Source organism: Serinus canaria, chromosome 10 (genome assembly GCF_022539315.1).
Source record: "Serinus canaria isolate serCan28SL12 chromosome 10, serCan2020, whole genome shotgun sequence".
NCBI classification, from domain to species: domain Eukaryota; kingdom Metazoa; phylum Chordata; class Aves; order Passeriformes; family Fringillidae; genus Serinus; species Serinus canaria.
The window spans coordinates 11,407,174-11,419,323 of record NC_066324.1 but is presented as its reverse complement, the minus strand read 5'-3'; the positions used below and the strand labels follow the sequence as shown (position 1 = coordinate 11,419,323).

Here is a 12,150-nt window from a genome sequence, read left to right as displayed (position 1 = left end):
TAAGGACACATATATGTGGTTCCATGTTAATGTTGCCATAATAGAACATAAACTGAGGCTGTTAGATTAATAAGAGGTACCAGATTTCTGTTTGCATGATTAATCAAGCAAACCTATAGTCACAAACCAATTTGCAGAGCATCAGCATTGCAGGATTCTCCAGAATGTGAGGTAGATAAACAGTTTCATGTTTAACAAGACACGTGTGCAAGCTGCAAGCTATGGCTGCAACCCACCAGGTCAACCAAAAGAAGGAAATATTGGGATAAACAGAATTACATCTCAAAATTTATAGATTGATGGGGTGACAGGAAGAAGAATAATAGCAAAGAACATAATTCAACAGAAACCAGGATCAACATTTTTTTAATCAAAGATCAGATACTGATCCTTCACCCAGCAAAGGGTAAAACCTCAGGCTAGAGGGCTCAGCCAGGGGAGCTGATATTTGCATATGGTTTCATCTTCCCACAGTTGTAAATCTGAGCACTCTCAGTGGTATCAATGCCTTGCAGAAAACTGTGCCTCTGAGAAGGAAAGAGGAGGGACAGATAACAAAGGAGATGATGGTGGAACAGGTTCCATCAATATCAGATTTGCAAAACTGTTGCATTTCACCTGGAGTGAATTCTGTGTGGAGGCTAAATTCACTCTGAGACTAAGTTCCTTCTCTCCCAAAAGGCAGAGTGGACACATATTTTGGGTTTGCATAATATCCGTGAAAGTTTAGATTTTGTTATATTTGACTTCTCCTAACTGCATGACAAGCTGGATGTAGCACTGCACACCTGTGCAGAGCACCTTGTCAAGTCCTGCCTAGGCACAGCCCCTGAGGTGGCTTCTAATAAAAATCCATAATTCTCTGCATCAAGTGCTGTGTGAAGTCACACACATTCCACCGTGGTAAGGCTTAGCAGTAATGTTGGAATTTTTGAAAAAATCAAAAATCAAATATTTGCTTTGATATTTGATTCTTCCATAGATTCTGTTTTTATCCTGTTTAAACTTGTACCTGTGACAATATCAAAAATGAAAATGAAAGGTATAAGAAATGTAGTTCTTGTTATAATTAGAGTGAAACTGGAGCTTACTTAAATACTTTTGTCAAGTGTCACCATTTGACTTTTTGCAAGATATATGCCTTTATGGAGTGAATAGAATATCTATACTTCTCAGTATACTAAAATACTGAGTGTTCTTTCCTGTTGTTTTTTTTTTCTCTGTGTAATATCAATCAGGCTACAAGATGTGATCAGAAGTTGCTGTTAGTTCATAGCATCTCAAGCAGATGCAAAAGGTGGCACAAAAGATCTCAGCAATAACTATCACACGTAAACTCTGCTGAGCCTCCATAGCAGGAGAAACTTGTAAGATCCTCTTTGTAATACTGTGCATATAAGAGCATCTCCAAAACCTTGCACATGGAAGAAGATCTTTGTGGGGAAAAGGACATAGACATTGGCATATTTGAGATCATTGAAATCAATGACCAAATGCTTGGTAAAAGTTAATTATTAATATTTATGCTGAGATTTTCAAAGCCGCCTAAGGGAAATGTGTGCTCCTGACTCATTGAAATTCACCAGGAGCTGAGTGCCTAACTCCCTTAGGTCTTGCTGAAAATCCCAGCCTTAATCTCTGCGTGACAATCTGATTTTGATGTTTTACAAACCATACTACCAATAATAGGGATATGCTGAGGAATCTGGGAAAACGTTGTGACTGCTTATATTTAGTGCCTTTATTTTGACATAATTGTTTAAAATGGCTTTAGATGAAAATTTGTGAAGTAAAGCAATTTCCAGCTGAAAGCCTCATGGCATAGGCTTCAGTCTGTGTTAGTGATGTAAACACATGCATTAAACTTTGTAATGGATTTTATGAAACTTAATGAGCAAATTTTTATTGTGCTGTAATACCATGTTGAAACTATCCTCGTTTCTTTGTTTTTCTTTGCCTACAGCTAGAAATAAATTTGACATGCCATATTATTACATTGTCCTAGTTCACTGTAAGTTTATAACATTACCTAAAACTAGAGCCTTTATTTGAAGTTTTTGGCAAAAGTGATACTCTCTCATGCCTTCTGCTCAGAATGATATAAAAAATGCATCCAATAGTTTTAAAACTAAGATGATGGTATATTTTTATCATATTTATTTCTAATGTGGTTGCAACTGTGAATTTCCAACTAAGACAGGCCAGTCAGCTCAGTTCTTCAAAGACTCACAGTAACACTGTGAGCAAATACAAACAGGTATTGGTAATGTATCAATGGCTGCTTTTGTCCAAAAATTGTGTGACTGTGAAAATTCACATTATACTCCTGCACTTCTCCTGGCATTGAGCTGATTTCTGAGTATAACCAAAGAAAAAAGCTTCACTTATACTGGTATTTCTGTCAGCCTGACTTCATAATTCCAAACTACTTTATTTATAAGATATCTAAGGATAGAAATAATTTAATGTTTCAGCTAACTGCCTTCCCAAAAATGAACTAACCCACAAAGCCCAGTTCTTTCTACATAACTTGAAATCTTTCCAGTCTTCACTGCTGAAAGAGGTGAAGGATTCCTCATGACACCAAAAACCTCCCCACCTTTAGTAACTTGGCTTCTTCCACATCATTGTTCCTGTAAGCTATCAGCTTAAACCACATGTCAAGTGTGCTTATAGACTCATAAAAATGTCCTGTAAAAAAGAAACTGATTGCTAATCAGTGAACTATTGTAGTTAAGCTACACTGTGTTATAATACTGGAGTGGGATCATTTCCATCTTTCAAATAGTATTTTCACTGCGATGTTTCTTTCAGATGAAAGATGAATTTTGAACTTCAAGAGCTGTAGAAAAGCCAAGACAAAATATGTACAATTCACATTAGCAACCTGTTAATTTTTAGAGGCATAAATGATAAGGTGGCTGGATAGATGTAAACACCACACCAGTGAGGGATGAACCATTTGATCTCTCTTGTATGTGCTGAACAACAGGGCTGCACTCAGGCCCACAGACTCATGGACAGTTTGGCTCCAGTGCCATGTATGTGGTAAATAATATTGGGAATACTCAGCAACATCACACTTCGGTGTCCTGCTGAAACCAGCAGATTCCTTGCTGCCTTAAAGAAAATATGTACGGAAATAGACATTCATGTTCTCCTTCCTGTATTACTGAGGGGCTCAGTGCTTCTCCCCTGGAATTCTTTGAGATTGTATTCACTGAAGGCAAGTTGTTGCTGGCATAGCTCAAGGTCCACTTGACTCAATTAGCTGCAGGATTTTAATATTCTTATGTCAGGTAGCAACCAGAGCTGGCTGAACTTCTTTCCATGAATGTAGGAAAATATAGGAAAAATAATCAAACTGAAGAAAACTGTCAATTTTTATTGTCAGTGCTTCTCCCCCACCCTCTTTGATCAATTATGACGTTCTTGTTTTCCAAAATTGAAAGTTTAAAGGAAAAAAAATCCAAAATTTTGTTTTCTTCCATTCTATTGTGGTTTCAGTTACTCTGCCCAAGGCATGAGAACACAAGATTTAATAGAGACCACAAAAGATAGCATCCTGGGCTTCAGGAGCTTCTTTCAGCTTCTCCTGCTTAGAGAAAATCTCTGGCAATCATAGATCCCACTGGGAAATCCTAGGCCCACTGAAAGCTCCAGGAAACTCAGTTGCCTTTACTGGTGACAGAGTTTACCAATCTGTTTTTATGATAAATTTGCCCCAAAGCTGTATACATGCAGGTTTTCTTTACAAACTTTTAAAAGCTGACTATTCAACAATTTATTGTCCAAGGTGCGGAGAGCCTGGTGAGCATTGCCAATCCTGTTAACACCATTGTGAGGAGCACTTGTGCAGCAGGAGTCATCTGACAACAGGCAACAGGGCAAACCCTCCTTAGCAATTCACACAAGTGTCATCTTTGGTTTGCAAGTGGAATGGCACCTTTGTCTCCAGAAACGTGTCAAGTGTCACTGCCTGAAACATCAAGCTGAGCCTTGTCGTGCTGTTTACACGAGCCTGATTGTGCAGTACTAATCTACAGGCTTTGGAACTGCTTTCCTTGCTAAATCCAGCTGAAGGCTGAAAAGTGCTTGATAAATCCTTAGGGTGCTTTAACTTTGAAGAATTCTTTTGCCACCGAGACAAACAGGATTAGTACATGTGGCCTCCCATAAGGGAGCTCTGGGTCTCCCTTTCACTGATAGAGTATCCCTTGCTATTTTTTTCTCCCATTGATACCTCTTGATCAGAAAGGTAAAAAGATCAATAGGTTTGTAACAACCTATTTTTAGCCATAATAAAATATCTTTGGAACTCTGTATTACAGGACTGTGATTCAGAGCTTTCTAATTTAGCTATAAAGTATGTTCTGGGCAACATTTTCTGATAGGAAAGTGTGCTGAAGTCAGTGGAATGCTTTCCAATAATTTCCAGAGGCTCTGGATCAGGTTTTAAAATTTTATCCTGTTTTTATTTTTTTCCTATGGTGGTGTGGCTCCAGCTGCATCATTAAATATGTTCTACTATTAAAAAAAATTACCAATAAACCAAAGCTTACATGATCACTGTAATTAAGGGTTTAGAGATTGTTTGGCTCTCACAAGTGTTTTAAATTACTATTTTCAAAATGAAATCTTGCAAACTGCTGAAGGCTAAGCAGTCTGTGGTCCTTTGGCAGGTATTTTCACCTCTGTGCATAAGTGGCTTTTACTCTCTGTTTACTGAGAGTACTGGCAACCCCCTGCCCTTATATTCAGAGAAGGAGCAGACTCTACTCTGGTATCTGAGAGGTGTAAGCAGGATGAAAAATCAAGGCCTTTTATTCACCACACCTTCCAAACATAAATGTGTTGTGACCCAGTTTGCAAAAGCAATGGAGAGCCATCCTGGATGCTGCACATTGTCTGCAAAGCTGAGAGGGATTGTGCTGCCAGGGAAAATGCCTGGCAGGTTACCTGGAAAGTTAGCTCATTCCTTTTGGAAAAGTTTTAAATCCATCAAAAAGAATTCTATACTAGTATATGGAAGCACAAGTGACTGAATCACCAGAAGAAATCCCTGCTCGGCCTCTTTGGTGGCTGGGGAGCCCTGGCCCCTTTTGAAAGGCAATCTGCCCATTTGGGTTGAGCTGAGCACTTGCTTCCCCCTGCAGCCAGTCTGGAAAGACACACAAGGTGTGCAAAATGAAGATGTGAGCAGAACACACAAGCACACACTGACAGCACCAAACTCAGCTGAAATCAATCCACTGGTGTGCTCTGATATTGCTGTGGCTGCTCCCAATCCTTGTGTCAGGCATTGCTCTAAAAAGTGTGAGACTTTCCTGTGCTCTTTTCAAGCTGAGGGAGATCAAAGCCTCATTGCTAAAGGAAACTGTCAGTACCCACACCTGGGCTCTGCCCAAAGTTAAGGTGCCCTTCACCCCTTAGGTAAGATCTTAGGGCCAGTGCATAGACACCTTTCATCAGATTAGGCCCAGAGAAACCAGAGGTAAATAATGTGGTGTATGTGAGCAGAACACTCGCCCTGCTGGGAGCAGCTCAGGTACCAAAAGCAGCATAGCAGTGATGCTTCTCAGCAGAGCAGTTTATTGCAGGTGAGCTTGGGTGGCCCTTTCTCCTACCATGGAATAGATATTCATAGAGAAAAGCAAGGCTTCAGAAACAATCCTCTATTTAGCAAACCCTATTCCCTCCCTTAGGTGTCTTGCACCTCACTTTTCTGTCTCCAGGGAATTCCCTTTGTAGCCCTGATTAGGGAATTCTGCTGCCAGGGTTAGCTGCCTCTGGGCCTCACTTGCCTGTGTGGTCTCTGGCAAGCAGTGCTTTGTGAGTAACAGCAAATGCTCTGGCTTGCAACGTTTTTCAAATCATGTTTAGCTCAGAGGAAAAGCATCTTTGACAGCTCTGCAAACTCAGTCTTGAGATACAATAGACTTTTCCATCGCTGCAGTTTAAAAAGTTAATAGCATATGGTTTGAAATCTGCCTACCTAGATAGGAACATGACAGATTTTAAGCGGCTTTAAGTCTCTAAAGTAAACAATACTAATACTAAAAAATTGTTATTTCGAGTTCTTCCCTTCCTTTTTTTTTTTCCTTCTTTTTTGCAAGGGGAAACCCTGTAAACATGGCAAATGTGTATCTTTTCTGTCACTTCATAGAAAAGCAGCAAAACATACAGAAGAAAAGCCTTTCTCTCTGGCTGATTTCCCAAATGTACTTTGAGTTACCAACCACATTTAAGAGGCTGCTGGAGCTTCTTTGTACAGTGAGAAAGTGCTGAAACAGAAAAAGCATTGAGCAGAATATGCAATGACTTTGTCACAATTATGGGCATCAAACACAGGGTTTTCAGACACAATCCTTTATCCTGCAGATGTTTCAGCTCAGTGTGTTGATCAGCACATTGCCCTGGGAAATTGCCTTGCTGATCAAAAAGTGTCTGTGTGTGCCTCCCTTGCACATATGTAGCTTAGTCTCTTCAGGACAACCACTAGTTTCAATATTCAGGAGATAGCAAAATTGTAGACAAATAGTTGAAACACTCCGCTGGTGCTCCTTGACTGATTAGAAATGCTGCACCTGTAGTAAGCAAAAATATTCTCCATCACAACTAAGATTCAGCACTTAGGATGTGTGTAGGAACATAACCTTTGCCTCTTTGTTTAATGCTCTCCTTTGGGAAACAAATGCCTTTTTGAGATATCAGGAAATGTAAGCTCAGTCATGGTAACATTTAGTTTTCCTTTCAACCTGCTGTGTATAAAACCTACCAGTGAATGAAAATTTTCTTGGTACTGTAGACATGTGGTTAAATCCTTTCCTGTTATTATCTCTTTTGTTTAGATGAAATCATATCAGAAGAAAACTTAATTTTATCACTCTCCTGTTTTTTTTTTTTTTTTGGTTTTCTTTTTTGGGGGGGGTTTGTTTGTTTGTTGGTTTTGTTTTTTTTTTTTTGCTGGAGCTGTGGCACTACATAAAGTTAGCTAAGAGTTCCTTGTTTCTGTGCCAGAAATAACTTCCCTTCTTCACAAAGCTGATCAGTGGGTCTGTGCCCTTCCTTTGGCAGAGACTCACCTTTGCCACTTTGCAACTGAATTTTGGAGATTCTGAGGGGCAGAACACTCCTGTGAACTTCACTGACAGCTGGATGGACTTGGCAGAGAGAACCCATCTGAAAGGTAGGCACTCAGAAATGGAGCTTCCATTGTGTTCTGATAATGCCAAGACTCCAAACCACAGGCTGTTCCCCCATTAGTTTAATGATTAAGGGCTGAACATTTGGATCTGGGCTCACACACAACCCTCTGGGCATTTACTCAAGCTATCAAGTTGATTTTTCAGCAAGTCACAGCTCTAGGGAAAGGTAGTTTGGCAGGCAGGACTGTCAGTCACAAGGACTTCTCTCTTCCATTCCCTGTCCTCCTCCATGCTGGCAGTTCAGGCTAAGGCTAAAACTAATGAGAAGACTCCACATTCACAGTGTGTCAGGGGAACCAGATTTGTGGCAAAGAAACACAGGGAGGAACATAGGTTGGGCTGTGTCTAGTGCCCAGGGGGGCAGTGAGTCTATACTTGCCTCTTCAGCAAAGAGGAACAAGAAAGGACTGTATCCTTCTCCTCAGTGTCCTCACCTAATGTCCTTCCAACCCAGCTGAGCCAAACCAGAGGGAAAATTAAAGAACTAAAATATCTACGCTTGAAAAAGGGAAGAGAAGAGGAAAGTGTAATTTTTCAACCTGCTGTTTCATAGAGTAGCAACATGTGGCCATAATTCAATCTAGTTCTCTCTCATTAGCTCTACAAAGCAATTGAGCTTTCATTCAGAAACAGGATTTGGTAGATCTGATGGGTTCTACTGTAGACCAGAAGGGAAGTTCATTAGAAAAATTGCAACTCTGAGTCCTTTTAACCTCAGAACAAGCTTTTGGATTTTGCTAATCAGGTACATTTATCATTTATATTGACAACAAACACTTAACAAGTAATCTGCTCTGGGAGGAGTGGAATTTACTGCTGCAGTCTGGGATTGTGCTATTAATAACAATAATAATGTTTGGCACCAGTTTAACCAGTTTAAGCAAAGGATAGAACAGATTTCCCAAGCTCCAGCTGGCTCAGCGTGATTTTCCATGTCCTGATGAGAAGAATTTGCCAGAAACAGGCTTGTTGGGATCAAAAGGATGTGGAAAAGCAAGAGCAGAGTCTTGTGCAAATTTGTCATTTTGTTTAAGAATGAATGGTGGGGTTTGACATGATTTCTTCCATTTCATTTCTCTCAGATGGATTTAATTTAAGACAGGTCTTTTCAGAGTAGTGCTATGAAAATATTTCATTTTTGAAGTTAAATTTGGGTAGGATTCTGAATAAATTGTGTTGAAAGTTTTCTCTTCAATGTTTTCTTGAAGTAAATTAGGCATTTGTTAAGGTTACAATTGTTTGGACTTTTTTTTTGTTTAGAAGTTTTTTATTCAAAAGCAAAAATTTATTTTAATTACAAAAATAAAAACCTGTAAACTTAAAATATTTAGTTTGGTTGTAAAATTCCTACCCTCACATTCTAATAATCAAATTTTTTTTGCTCAAACTTACACTATTTTCAGGGAGGTAGTGAGGAAGATCCATGAAAGGAATTTCCAGAAACATCTGGTATCTGTTCATGTTTTCCTCTATTGCAAAACTGTCTTTGCTTCAGATACATTCCTATCTGCAGTGAAAACAATTCCTGCCAGGCCCATATCTGCACTTCTGGGTCGCTGTTCACTTTTTCAGCAGTTGGGACACAAAGAATCAATAACTTCCTTTCTAACTCAGTTATTAGACAGAGTCTGGACAAGATTAGGAGCTGTTTGACTGACAGAAGAGAAACTTTGCCATTAAACAAATGTGAAACCTTCCCATACATGAGCACCCTTCTCCCCCCGAGGAGGAGCTGCCACTCAGGGCCTTGTGCACTGGTGCAGTTTCCTTTTTATGGCTGATTGCTAAAATAGTGTAGCTGAGCCCTGCATGGCCCTGCTGGTGCAACGTGATAGGTCTCAAAGGGCAGCAAAGGTTATGTGCCATTTTGATGATTTTATTCCATTTGATCCCAGCTTTTGAAAGCTGCAGCCTAGCCCTTGCTGAAATCTTTCTGAGAGCTGTGTCATCTCAAAGAACTGTCACCAACATTTTATTCATATATTTACTTCTTTATTGAAGAATTGTTTTTCTTTCAGGTGTGCCTGTTTGGAATGAAAATACTATTTTTGTAATTACTAGAGTGTTTTTCATTTTGGGCAAATACAAAGTTTGGACTCTCTTTTCATCTTTTCTATTGCAATCTCTGTAATATATTTGATTGATAGATTTTATTACTATGGTTACTCCAATTTTACACAGCAGATTTTATTTGTGAGAGTAGCATCCTGCTCTGCCCTCATTCAGCCTCCTTTGTTTCTTACTGTTTACTGGGGAGAGGGAGGGGAAGATGTTCCACTCTTTCCTTGAAGACAAGATTGGCACAAATAAGGAGCTTCTCACATCTGTAAATCCACTGTGTTTTGTGCTGCTGCCTTACAGAGAGAAGAATCTTACACACTGAAGGACAAAGAAATTTCACTGTCCACAAGAGTTCAGAAATCACAATCACACAGAGAGCTTCCATCTTATTACATGGAGCTTTTTCTTTCTTTCTTTTCCCTTAATTTTTATTTTAAAAAAAAGATTTTGCAGTACAAGTCTCAGTGATTTACTTGCATGCTGCAGGCTGATTTAGGATGCTTATTCAATCAGTCTGCATCTAATGATACTAGAAATACCATAATGGATGGAACATTCCTGTCTGCTCTAAATTGGATTAGATGGTTTACTAATGTAATACTGGCGAGCCAAATCAGCCTGTGATGCCATGGGGATTAATCTATAGGGAATACTTGATCTCTCATGCCCATGTGCTAGCTGAAGTGCAGTCATATCTTTTGATTTAATAAACCATTTTTATATTTCCCAACAGTATATGTGTAGTTGAATAGGATGAGCTAATTGGTAGAATTAGCCTTTTTAAATGAAACTTCATAACTTGCTGCTAAATGGAAGAATACTAAGTACTTCAGTCTTAAAAGATTTGGCTGCAGTTTTTGCAATTTCTTCTGAATAGCTTAAATGCTAAGGACTACACAAGGATATAGTGTGCTCTGTTAAGAGACAAAACTAAAAATGCTGATATATCTTGGAAAATACTCTTTTATTACTGAACTGAGCAGTCACAAGATGTACATATCCCTGTAAGTCCAATATATTAGATCTGATTTTATTCTCATCATCATATGCTTTGTTTAAAAGTTAAACCTTGATATACAAGCATTTACAGATTGAGGATCAAATCAATTATGGCAATATAGGTTGAGGAACGAGGAAAAATTACATAGTGCCATGTTCTTGGTGTCACTTGCTGGTCCTGTAGTGTTTGCTGAGGTGTTCACTCAGATCTGTCTAAGCTTTGGCTGGCAGATAGCTTGTGCAGGGAGCAGAGAGGCCTAAGGAAAGGACTGAGAGAACTGGAGAATTACAAAGCAAAAACTTTTTCTCTGTTTTGGTGTGTGCAACTTTGTGCACCTGTACAAACTGATAACTTTTACCAAAGTGAATGTAAAGTGTCTGCATTGTGCCCTAGTAACTTTGCTGTTAAATAAGTCATCCTACACCAAATGAATTCCACTGTAAAGTTGTGATTGATTTTGAAGGCAGACAGGAAGTCTTTTGGTTAAATTAATAAATAAATGCATACATATGATACACATATACATCCCAGGTATAATTGCCTTAATTTTAATAGCCATGACATAGTGTATAATGTCATGGAACAAAATCTTTCCCCTTAAGCCCTATGACTTAGCTGCTTCCATGGCTAATATTTCAGACTTCCAAACAAATGATATAATTATGAAACAGTACCTACCATGACATGAAAATACATAATTTTCCCACCAAATTATGCATGCCACACATCTAAGACAGACACATCTTTCCCTTTTCCAGAAGTGTGACAGAACCTAAATTGAATAACCTGACTAACCCCTGGGTTTGACACACTTCCTATATTCCATAACAGCTGAAATTACAGGATTTCCAGTTACATGTTTTGAAGTATGCACCATGTAGAAGCATGTGTTTCTCATCTTGGCTATTCACAAAATATCAGACTCTTAAATAATTGCATGCTAATAAACAGGAAAAATATTTCAGCTATTTTTTAGGGTTTAAAAAATTGTCACTATTGACATTTCTGCACAGTAAATAAGCAAATTTAAAAAGTTCTTTGACAAACAGTACTACGAAAGCAATAAAGTTTCTACAATATGGTCTGAAAACATTTTCAAGAACCAGCAAAAACAGAAATCACAAGACTATTTGCCGTTCTGTATCAGATGTTTTGGACAACTTATGCAGTCTCTATATAGACAGATATCAAAATATCAGTTGGTACAATCACCAGTGCATCATTCTGCATTAGACATTGTCTGTTCATTCACTGGATCACTGGTAATTAGAGTTAAATAGGGCTTTCAGGCCTATTGCTTCACATGACAATTTACCAGATATATCAGACATCAGAGCATATGTTTTTGGTAGATGTTTGATCCTTTGACTGCCACTGAAACTTGTCCCTCTAAAGACATCTGCAAACATTGCTGTATCAGCTGAAGTATTTCTGCAGGCTGGAGTTGCCTTATCCTTCTTTAAACCAGTTGTCTTCAGCTGACCTCTTTAAAATAGAATATTTCTTACTGGTACTGAGTCATCCTGAGTCATGTACCTCATCTCTTTAGGTAGAAGTCTGGCCCCACTATAAAAGTCTGTATCCCTCTTGCTCACTTTGTCTTGGTTTGTGAGCCAGAATCCCACTATGTGCTAGTCTGTGTGTATGAGGAGGCATAACAATAAGTAAATACTTTTAGAAGTTATTTCCCATGGCTCAGTTGATCAGTCATTATTTTTTTTCCATCAGGAAGCTTTCTGATGGATGTGGACAGCCGGGATTTGACTTAGGCTATAAAGCATTTCTAGCAAAGGGAAGACACTTGTGGTGATAAATCAAGTTTAGGAGAACTGGCATGCATCATTTGGTGTGTTTGTATGCTAGTGATATGAAGGGACACCT

General features: G+C 38.8%; 1 long non-coding RNA gene across 1 annotated transcript in view; it reads left to right on the top strand.

Moving 5' to 3' along the window:
• LOC108962020 (uncharacterized) overlaps nt 1-12,150 on the top strand; it is a 106,857-nt gene that overhangs the window by 89,189 nt on the left and 5,518 nt on the right. The window contains exon 2 of the long non-coding RNA XR_001990487.3: nt 7,078-7,189. This is a non-coding gene — a long non-coding RNA (uncharacterized LOC108962020). The remainder of the gene's footprint in view (nt 1-7,077; nt 7,190-12,150) is intronic.